A 12,068-nucleotide genomic window follows, 5' to 3' on the forward strand; every position below is an offset into this window, starting at 1 on the left:
GCCCGACGTCATCGAACCGGGGGTCGACATCGAGCCGAGGCCGCCGACATCGAACCGGAGCCGGCGGAAGTCGACATCGAGCCAAGACTGCCCGACGTCATCGAACCGGAGGTCAACATCGAGCCAAGGCCGCCGACATCGAACCGGAACCGCCTATCGACGTCGTCAAGAACTGACATAGCGCCGAGGCCGCCGACATCGAACCGGAACCGCCTCACGGCGTCGACACGACTCCAGCGGCGTCGGAGCTTCATAAAAAGGGCAGTAAGTGGAATAGAGGGCGCCTAAGGCCCTGTGGAGCCCTGAGAGACTATCCTAGGGGCTAGAGAGGTGCTGGAACCAGCTTGATTGTGCCAGGGTTGAGCTGAGACTAATACAGAGGGGTTGTGTAGTGTGGGAGAGCCAGATCTCTAGATTCCCCCTTGATCTACCTCAGTTTAGGCCTCAGCCTTGTCCAAGCCAGGGAGTATACCCCTCAGGCCATCCACCTAACCACGAGCTGTGACTGGGCCAAATCAGCCCATAGTATTTTAAATGTGATCTGATTTTACAAATGTCATTGTTGGCTGATATTATTTATTGAGGGTACTGTATTTATTGTATTTATCTAAGTTATTCCTGTGATGTATTTATTGTCCTGAGCTAACTTATTCCTGCACAGTATTTATTGCTTCACAGTATTTATTTGACCTGATCCTATTTATTGCACCTGTAAAGTGTTATTATTTATTTGACCTGCACTTTTTAAGAAAAAGCCTTGTGTACTGTGATTGTATTATTATTTATTTAATCAGCAACTAAGAGAAAAGAAGATAAAGAGATATATTTTCAGTAAAATTTTTAAGGTGTAGTGTCGTTTTTGGAACGGATGCACGCATGGTTATTGTGTGGGTATGACGTATGCTTAGCACGGTGCCTGACCCCTGACCACTCGAGCCAAGCTACCACAGTGTATGTCTGGGAGACCCACTACCACCCTTCCGGTGTGGGAGAGGGGTTTTCTAACATAATTGGTGTTCAGCGGTGGGATAGAGCTGTGCCTACGTATACTCGACAATAACTGTGGGTAGTCCATAGGCCTACACCTGGAGTTTTCTCAAAGCGGCCTTCCTAATTGTGAGTTTTTGTTTTTCCAAATTTACTCTGGTGGTGGGAGGAGGTATTATAAAAGGTACCCCCCTGCATTGCTTCTGTAAAAACCTGTCTTCTGTTCTGAGTGGGCAAAATGGAATTTGTTTTAGAAAATGTGGAAACCTATACTGTGGCCCAACTCAGAGAGTTCTGTCAGAGAGAGGGGGTGTACTGTCCCCCAGGTGCCAAGAAGGCTGAACTCCAGACCAGCTTGAGGGCTTGGTGGGAGGCACGACGAGAGAGTAAGGCTGAGCAGGAAGACAGGGATGGAGAGCCTGACAGCGAGGGGGCTGGGATGTACCAACCTGAGGTGGGGAACCTAGTAGCGGGGCCCAGAACCATTTCCAGGAAGGGCAGCACTGTCTCTAGCGGTGGCTTATCTGAAGTGGAGTTAACAGACCGGAGGGAGAAAAGACAGCTCACATGGGACTTAGCAAGGCTGGAGAAAGAGAAGGAGGAACAGAGGATGGCTCACGAGTTAAGGCTGAAAGAGATAGATCTTCAGATCCTAAGAGTCGGGGCACACACTGTTCCTAATGGTGGCAGCAAAGACCAAGAAATCACCAGGGAACCCAAACCCTACCTGCCAAAGGACATAGTAGCTAGCTATGGGGCGGGTGACGATATCGCCAAGTGGCTAGCGGCCTATGAGGTCTCGTTAAGGGCCCATGGGGTTCCAGAGAAGTACTGGGGAGGGGGATTGTACAGGTACATGCCTCCAGCTGGTAGGGATGCATTATTGGCCCTAGAGGAGGATGAGCAGACCCACTACCCCACCATGAAGGTGGCGCTCATAAGAAAGTTTGGACTAACACCCGAAAAGTACAGACAGAAGTTCCGGGGTAGTCACAAACTGGGCACACAGAATTGGGTGGACTTCCTGGACTATGCAAAGAAGGCACTAGAGGTTTGGATTCAGGGCAGTGAAGTGAGGAACTACGAGGGGTTGTTTGATTTAGTACTGAAGGAACACCTGCTCGAAAAATGTTTCCCTGAACTGCGTCAACACCTGGTGGATAGCAAGCTGACCAATCCCCGGAAGCTTGCTGAGGAGGCGGACATTTGGGCTAGTACCCGGGTGTCCACAAGGGGGACTGGAGGGGATACTCAAAAGGCCGGACAGGGCGCCCCCCAGAAGAAAGAGGGAGGGGAAAAGAAAAAGGAGTTCTCCAAAGGCCCCCAAAATAACTTCCAAGGGAAGGGAACAGGATTCACCCCTAGGGCTAACCCACCCAGAAACCCTAATCCTGGCCAGAGTCAGCAGCCAAGGGTTGTCCATTGCTTCGAGTGCGGTGGCGTTGGACACTATAAGGGAGATGCGAAGTGCCCGAAACGACCACCCCCTCCCATTGGAGGAAAGACCCCCGGAGTAGCTAGTGCAGTGCTCGGGGAGGAGATGCCCTTAATTAAGGGAAGGGAATGGGCGGGTGTCACTTTAGTGTCCCTGGGAGAACGGGAGATGGTTCCTAAGATCCAGGTGCCCGCAAATACCGTAAAGTATGGGCAGTGGGTCACCATCAACGGCCAAAGAGGGGAGGCTCTGAGAGACACAGGAGCCAGTATGACTATGGTACGTAGCCAACTGGTGTCTCCAGAGCAGGTAATTCCCGATGTACTCCACCCAGCCGCAATGGCTGACGGCAGAACAGGCCACTATCCGGTGGCCGAGGTTCCCTTTGAATGGGAGGGGGTTGCAGGTTCACTTCGAGTTGCCGTAAGCCCTGCCGTGCCAGTCGATTGTCTACTGGGGAATGACATGGAGCACAATGCTTGGAAAGAGGTGGAATACCGGACTCACACTGAGATGCTGGGTACACCTGACTGGGCCTGTGTGAGCACAAGGTCCGGGACTGCCCGGAGAGGGAGTTCGTTCAGGCTGGAGCCTGGAACAAAGGCCCAGCCAGCTGCCAGTCAAGGGAAGAACCGAGGACAGGAGGAGCCTGCCTCGGCGTCCGCACCCCGTAGGACGGATAGGCCACCGGAGGTGGTGGACCAGGAGTCTGCGGTGGGGGATGTCACCGAACTGGAGGACCTACCCATCCCGGCCGAGTGGCACGTGGAGGGAGGCCCGTCCAGGGAGGAATTCTGCCAGGGCCAGAGGGAGTGCCCTACCCTTGAGGGACTGAGGCGACAGGCCGAGGCCCAGGCAGCAGGGAACATTGAAGGGAACTACAGTGTTTACTGGGAGGATGGCCTCCTCTACAGTGAACCCAAGGCACCCCTACATGGATCGTCATGAGCCTTGGTAGTCCCTCAACGTTATCGAGCCTTCCTTCTGGAGTTGGCTCACGAGATCCCATTGGCAGGACACCTGGGGCAAGACAAGACCTTCGCCCGTCTTGTCCCACACTTGTATTGGCCTCAAATGAAAGTGTCGTCCGATACCTACTGCCGGACATGTGTGTCTTGCCAAGCCAGTGGGAAAACAGGGGTGAAGCTGAAAGCTCCCCTGGAACCACTTCCTGTCGTTAGCACCCCCTTTGAAAGGGTGGGCATCGACATTGTGGGTCCGTTAGATCCACCTACTACAGCTGGTCACAGGTTTATCCTGGTTCTGGTGGATCATGCCACACGGTACCCAGAGGCAATACCTCTGAGGACCATTACAGCACCTGTTGTGGCTAGGGCCCTGATGGGAATCTTTACCCGAGTGGGTTTTCCCAAGGAAGTTGTGTCCGACAGGGGGACCAACTTCATGTCAGCGTACATGCGGGCCATGTGGAAGGAGTGTGGAGTGACCTACCGGTTCACAACTCCTTACCACCCCCAGACCAATGGTCTGGTGGAGAGGTTTAACAAAACCTTGAAAGGCATGATCAGAAGTCTGCCTGAAAGCCTGCGGAGGAAATGGGACGTCCTCCTACCCTGTCTACTCTTTTCTTACAGGGAAGTGCCACAGAAGGGAGTGGGCTTCAGCCCCTTCGAGCTTTTGTATGGGCACCCTGTACGTGGACCTCTCAACCTGGTGAGAGACGGATGGGAAAGAACTCCCAGAAAGCTTCCCCAGGACGTGGTGAGCTACATGCTGGCCTTCCGGAGCCAAATGGCTAAGTTGTGGAAGCAAGCTTCTGACAACTTGGAGGCCAGCCAAGCAGTAATGAAGGCGTGGTATGACCACAACGCTCACCCGGTGGAGTTGGAGCCTGGCCAGAAGGTGTGGGTGATCGAACCGGGAGAGCTTAGCGCCCTCCAGGATCGCTGGTAGGGACCCTTTGAGGTGTTGGAGAAGAAGGGTAAGGCTACCTACTTGGTGGATCTTAAAACCCCTCGTCAGCCCCTACGGGTGCTGCATGCCAACCGCCTCAAACCCCACCACGAGAGGCCCGAAGTCATTTTGATGATGGTGACTGACGGAGCAGAGGACGCGGAAAGCGAGCCTCTCCCCGATTTGTTTGCGTCTCAAGAGAAGGATGGGTCGGTGGAGGGAGTGATTCTCTCCCCATCTCTAACTCCTGAACAGCAGGAGGACTGCCGCCAGGTCCTGGGACAGTACTCTTCGTTGTTCTCCCTTGTTCCGGGTAGGACTCACCTGTGCGTCCATGATGTGGACACAGGAGACAGCCCACCTGTGAAGTCCAAGATCTACCGGATGTCAGACAAGGTGAAGGCCAGCATTCACAGTGAAGTCACTAAGATGCTGGAGCTAGGAGTGATCGAACCTTCTAGCAGCCCCTGGTCCAGTCCGGTGGTACTAGTACCAAAAGCTGCACCACCGGGTGCCCAATCGGAACTGAGGTTCTGTGTGGACTACCGGGGACTGAATTCAGTAACCAAAACTGATGCTCATCCGATCCCTAGGGCGGATGAATTGATTGACCGGCTGGGAGCTGCCCAATATCTAAGTACCTTTGACCTTACTTCTGGGTACTGGCAGATCTCTTTGACTGATGGAGCAAGGGAACGGTCAGCCTTCTCCACGCCCAATGGCCACTACCAGTTCTGTGTGATGCCCTTTGGGCTCAAGAACGCACCTGCCACGTTTCAGCGCCTGGTAAACCAGATCCTCACCGGAATGGAGAGTTTCTCTGCTGCTTATCTGGATGACATAGCCGTCTTCAGTAACAGCTGGGAGGATCACTTGCGTCACCTGCAAGCTGTTCTCCAGGCCCTGAGACAAGCTGGGTTAACGATCAAGGCCAGCAAGTGCCAGATCGGGCAGGGGTCGGTAGTGTACCTTGGACACTTGGTGGGTAGGGGAGCGGTGCAACCCCTCCAGGCGAAGATAGAGGCCATCATGGCCTGGGAACCCCCCAAGACACAGACTGAGGTCCGAGCTTTTCTGGGCCTCACGGGATATTACCGCCGCTTCGTGAAGGGGTACGGAACCATTGTAGCCCCCCTCACGGAGCTCACGTCCAAGAAACAACCTCGACGGGTAGTCTGGACGGAGGCTTGTCAGCAGGCCTTTGTGAATCTGAAGCAAGCCATGTGCGAGGCCCCGGTCTTAAGGGCCCCAGACTTTTCCAAGAAGTTCATTGTCCAGACAGATGCATCAGAACATGGCATTGGGGCAGTGTTATCGCAACTCAATGAAAAGGGTCTGGATCAACCCGTGGTCTTCCTATCCCGGAGACTACTTCCCAGGGAACAGAAGTGGAGTGCAATAGAGCGTGAAGCCTTTGCAGTGGTATGGGCTCTGAAGAAGTTGCGGCCATACCTGTTTGGCTCGCACTTCCTGGTTCAGACCGACCACAGACCCCTTCGTTGGCTGATGCAGATGAAGGGGGAGAATCCCAAGTTGTTGAGGTGGTCTATCTCCCTACAGGGAATGGACTTTCAGGTGGAACATCGGCCTGGAGTGGACCACGCCAATGCAGACGGTCTCTCAAGGTATTTCCGCCTTAGTGATGAGAACTCCCAAGGGGTTTGGTAGCTCTCCCCACTTTCAGCTGGGGGGGACGCGTGTTAGACCTGTCAGCCCTTTGGGTGGTCCCTCCTCATCATTATTTATTTTGTCCCACTTTTGCCTCAAACCCTGTTAGTATTTTTCCTTTTTGGGAACCACCAGACTTTTTAGTATTGATGCAGATTCAGGGAGCCATTTTATCTACCCCTGGAACTTCTGTCTGAGGGCCTGGAGCACAAAATGGTGTCCATCCATTGTCACCGGTGACATCACTGGAACCTACTAGAACCTTCTGCAACATTCTGGAACCCTGTGACAGTTGGAGGCGGTTTGGAATGTTGGGAAGCTAAGCCAGAGTTGACAGTTGGAGTTGGCAGTTGGCACCTGACTGGTGAAGAGAGAGCAGCAGAAACCTGAAGGAGGAAGGAGTGAGGCAGCAGGGGTGGAAACTTGTGCCTGGAGTGGGGCCCATAAACCCACCCTTGATACTAGTCCCTACTGACTGAGCCCAGCCTGGAGCCCTGTGTGGGAGAAAGCAAGAAAAACCATCTTAAGGACCTGGACAGCAGGAACAGGCCTTAAAAGTAAAGAACAGCAAGTACCTGACCTGGTTACTGGTAACTACCTGAAGTCCGACGTCGAGAAGCCTAGAGACCTGGAGCCCGAGGTGGAGAAGCGGCGCTGACTGGAAAGCAGACGTCGTACCCGGAGCCGCCAGAGGTCGAGAGAGGGCGCCGACGGAGGTCGTGGAGAGTACCAGGGGTCGAGGAGGAAGTCACCCGAGGTCGAGTGAGGGGCGTCGACGGGGGAGTGAAGTCCGCCCTCCGGAGTCGCCGGAGACCGAGGTGAAGCGTGCCGGAGGTCGGGAGTGGAGATCGCACTCCGGAGTCGCCGGAACCTGAAGAGAATCGTGCCGGAGGTCGGGAGTGGAGATCGCACTCCGGAGCCGTCGGAAGTTGACAACGAGCCAAGACTGCCCGACGTCATCGAACCGGGGGTCGACATCGAGCCGAGGCCGCCGACATCGAACCGGAGCCGGCGGAAGTCGACATCGAGCCAAGACTGCCCGACGTCATCGAACCGGAGGTCAACATCGAGCCAAGGCCGCCGACATCGAACCGGAACCGCCTATCGACGTCGTCAAGAACTGACATAGCGCCGAGGCCGCCGACATCGAACCGGAACCGCCTCACGGCGTCGACACGACTCCAGCGGCGTCGGAGCTTCATAAAAAGGGCAGTAAGTGGAATAGAGGGCGCCTAAGGCCCTGTGGAGCCCTGAGAGACTATCCTAGGGGCTAGAGAGGTGCTGGAACCAGCTTGATTGTGCCAGGGGTGAGCTGAGACTAATACAGAGGGGTTGTGTAGTGTGGGAGAGCCAGATCTCTAGATTCCCCCTTGATCTACCTCAGTTTAGGCCTCAGCCTTGTCCAAGCCAGGGAGTATACCCCTCAGGCCATCCACCTAACCACGAGCTGTGACTGGGCCAAATCAGCCCATAGTATTTTAAATGTGATCTGATTTTACAAATGTCATTGTTGGCTGATATTATTTATTGAGGGTACTGTATTTATTGTATTTATCTAAGTTATTCCTGTGATGTATTTATTGTCCTGAGCTAACTTATTCCTGCACAGTATTTATTGCTTCACAGTATTTATTTGACCTGATCCTATTTATTGCACCTGTAAAGTGTTATTATTTATTTGACCTGCACTTTTTAAGAAAAAGCCTTGTGTACTGTGATTGTATTATTATTTATTTAATCAGCAACTAAGAGAAAAGAAGATAAAGAGATATATTTTCAGTATAATTTTTAAGGTGTAGTGTCGTTTTTGGAACGGATGCACGCATGGTTATTGTGTGGGTATGACGTATGCTTAGCATGGTGCCTGACCCCTGACCACTCGAGCCAAGCTACCACAGTGTATGTCTGGGAGACCCACTACCACCCTTCCGGTGTGGGAGAGGGGGTTTCTAACAAATACCATCATCTCCCTTTAACGTATGGTATTACATGTAGTTTATTGCTTAGTATGTTTTATGATAAAGGTCCTTATGAGTATTATTTTTCTAACTATGATGTAGTGCTTTCAGAAGTTCAAGCTTATAAGCATTTGAATAAGTATGATTATTATAAGCAGGAAGACAGAGTAGGAAAGTATTTCATACCTACTGTAGCTTTAGATGCAGCTTATGCACATCGTCGCAACCTAATATGTTCATTAACGGAAGTAAAGAAAAAGTTTATAGATCAGGTAGAAGATAGACATAGACAATTAACAGGAAACCGTTACGACAAGGAAGGTAAAGTTGAATGGACCAAGGAGGAGTTAGCGCATAAAGCAAAAGGGAGTAGTGGTCCAATTGCGTTGGATTTTGAGCAGAGAGGGAAATTGTGTGTGAGACAAGTTCAAACATATTATGATAAGGTCTATGTGGGAGAGAGTGTGTGTAATCATACTTTCACCATTGAGGCTACAGCGAAGAAGTTTTTGCAAAATGCAGTACAACAGGTGCCAAATGTGTATTATGTGTGCGGGAAAAATGCCTATGTGCGGTTGCCACTGAACTGGTATGGTACGTGCTATATAGCAGTGGTGTTTCCGAAAATCTATCATGTAGGGGGGACTTAGGACCTTTGGATAGTGGCTTACATTATAGAAGGAAGCGAGGTGCAAGTGCAGGAGAGATTGTGGGGGACATTTTTGCATTGATACCAAATGTGGGAGTAGTGCTGAATGATATTAAGATTAGAAAGTTGACGACTATTGTGGACAAGTTGTCATCAAACACAGCTCAGTCGTTGCTTGTAGATGGAGAGATGGTGTCGATGAGAGCTATGGTGATACAGAACCGTCTTGCTTCGGATGTTTTACCAGCAAAAGAGGGCAGAGTTTTTAAAATGTTGAAGGTCCAACAGTGCTGTACTTATATATATTACCACAGTAAGGATCTGAAGAAGTATATAGGTAACATCGCTGAAATTCACCATGAGCTGCATGATTTGGCCACAGAAGGAGTTTGGGACAAGGTTGGAAAAGGATTTAGTAAGGTAGGAAGTTTGTTTGCTTCCCTTGGAAAGGGAATCCTTGGTTACATCTTGAAGCCTATTATCATAGTGGTGGTTTGTGTGATAATAGTGTGAGGTTTAGTTAGAGTCTACAAGTGGCATAAGGCAAACTGAGTTGAGAGGTCACTTAGAGAGCAAGAGAGAAGGATGGAGAGACTGCAGGACAGTCATTATGAGAATATCAAAAGCCTGGAGAGGTTCAGACAAGGAAGAGTGGCTACGAGTTCTGTTTAGGTCGGTTCTTTCTCCAGGGAGTGTGATTTGGTGTGATGACACAGAGGGGGTACTCTAAAATGGTAGGGGTACATCAAAATCATGGATAGTCCGCACCCGCATATATTCTTGTGTTGTATTAACGTATATCTTTAGAATTGTGTCTTAATAATAAAATGTGAAGTGAATGAATAGAAACGTATTTTGTGTTATGGAAAAGAAATGAAATGGGGTTTATATTTGAAACTGTAACCTCTAGTATATTGCATTTGCCTAACGAAAAGCTTATGTTAATGTAATGCATTTTGATCTAAATGTGCACCATGATGAATATTGCACGTGGAAATGACAAGTTCTGCTTAATGATGTAATATTTGTAGATGTTTGCAAAGCAAAGCATTATTAACATGTGTGTGTAATTTGATGTGTAAAGGCCTAAATGAAGTGTTCACGTTGTGTATATGAAAGGCCTATTTGTTTATTCTTATGTTGGCTAAATTGTGTATGCCTGAAAATGTAATTTCCCTGGTAAACTCTCACACTTAGAGGTAGTCAGCGAATTTCATGTGCATGCAAGGATGTTCTGTTCTCACGTTCCAGTTGCAGGTGGAAGAAGCTGCCTTTGTTAGTTAGCACTAACGTTCTTTGTTTTAGGAGTTAGGCATGGAGGAGAAGATTTACTTTGTAAACAGAAGGTCGATAATTGGGAGCCGGTGTTCTTTCTCGCTGAGGAAGCCTGGGGAGCAAGGTCATCAGACAACTTGGAGAATGTGAGGAAGACGGTGGAAAACTACCTAGGAGAGGTGTCCGTTACAATGAGGTGGTCTACATCTTTGCATTTTGTATTAGGGAAATTGTCCCGAGGGAGGAGAGACAGAAGGAGACAGGTTGAGTTAGGAGAAGGGGTTAGGAGATCGATCTGAAAGGAGCATCTTAGAACGAGCTCTGTAGCTTTGGCTACCTGACTTACATCGTGAATGTGCTTCTTAGGAAGACTTCACAAGCTGACACCTTTAACTGACTTTGTCTGGGAATGCTAAGTAGGGATGTCACTTTAGAGATAGAGTAGGTATAGCTTAATGATTTTACTTTTCAGCCACAGATGAAGCCTGACTTAAATATTGGAGCTGTCCTTGCTTGCGTCTTGTTTTTGGAACTTTTTATTCTCTTTATGATCCATCGGATTAGGCTCATTCATAGATATTGTTTTGTATTAGTTCCCATGTATTTTTACAACCTCGTCTTGAGGTGCTTGTACATTAAGTTGTTTTTGGCATTGTAATAAACCCCCTAAACTGGAGTTCGGAGTCTGTGATCTTTTGAGCCATAGTTACTGCAGACTGTTAAATTGACTAAAATGAATTTTTCTCCCCTTTACACTTCTCAGCAGGTAGAAAAGATACATCGACCTGGGGTTCCTTGGTAAGTTTTGATAGTGGAACCTGGCCTTATCACAGCAAAATCTGAGAGAAATCGGACAGTATCCGTAGTAGCATCGGAAAGTCATTTGGCTCACCCACAAATTTGAGGGTTTATATAGGAAACTGTTCATAGACTATAATGAAGACTGTAATTCATAATGCTTTGAGCAAAAGAATACAATTTCAGCAAATAAGAGCACAGAAAATTAACAGCGCCATATTGCCTTACCACCTAAGCACTATCTCACTACATGAATATTGATTCAACCAGAGGAGGCTGAAATCATCCGGAGATGGCAGAACAATCTAGTCACAAAAACAACTGTGAACTATTGTGAATGAATGCAATACTGCATGCAAGCGGTAGAAACCTTGAGAAAGCTTAAAAAGTCTTTGAGAATGTTGTTTGGAAATTAACAAATATGACTTTGCTCGACTCTGTGTTGCAGAAATAACAAACAATGAATGTGCAGAGTGAGACATCCATTTTGAACAAGATGGTGTCAAGGCCTAGTTAGCATAAGCCTGGAAATTGCACTTTAGCATGTCATATTAAAATTGTTTCAAAGGCATTAACATCATATTAGTGTGGGTGCAGGAAACCCCTAAATTCTTACAGCCTAAAATATACTTCAGTAGCACGTCCACGGGTGTCTAGGACCATATAAAACCTCAATTTCTTGAGGCATTGGGTCCAGAAACAAGGGACCACACTGCATATGGGAAAAAAATACAGTTGATTAAGTAAGGATAAACTCAATAGGTATGTTCTAGGGCAGAATTAGAACACTTTATAAAGATTTATTAGATAAATCTTGAGGTGCTGTATAAGACTTTGTAAATGCAATTGCCTAAAGCCAATACCATAAGGGTTCTCAGAGATAGAACAGTAAATCACCAAACTAGAAAAATTCTAAATCTCAAATGAGCAGCAAATCAATAAGAAATCGGACCCCATCCCTAGCAGCATAGGAAAAGTCTCAGAAAAATTCTGACTCACAACAAAAATCTAGGGTTCATATAGGAAACATTCTCATAGACTAATATTGAAGGTGCTAAATCATTATGATTTGAAGAAAAGAGTTATCATTTAAGCAAATCATAACACGGATCTATTATTACCTTACCCTCTATGCACTATCCCACAAAATGAATATTGATTCTGTCTCGCTATGCGCATGTCATCTGGAGATGGCAGGACAAACTTAATAATGTGCAAGAGGAAGACATCCATTTTGAAAAAGATGGTGTTGAGGACTAACTGAGGCTTAGTTAACATAAGCCAGGAAAAGACACTTTGACATGTCATAATGAATTAGTTTACCAGGCAATAGCATCAAATAAGTATACTTATTTAACTTTGAGTGTACACCCACATTTTTCAC

This window comes from Triturus cristatus, chromosome 5_1 (genome assembly GCF_964204655.1).
Source record: "Triturus cristatus chromosome 5_1, aTriCri1.1, whole genome shotgun sequence".
Taxonomy (NCBI): domain Eukaryota; kingdom Metazoa; phylum Chordata; class Amphibia; order Caudata; family Salamandridae; genus Triturus; species Triturus cristatus.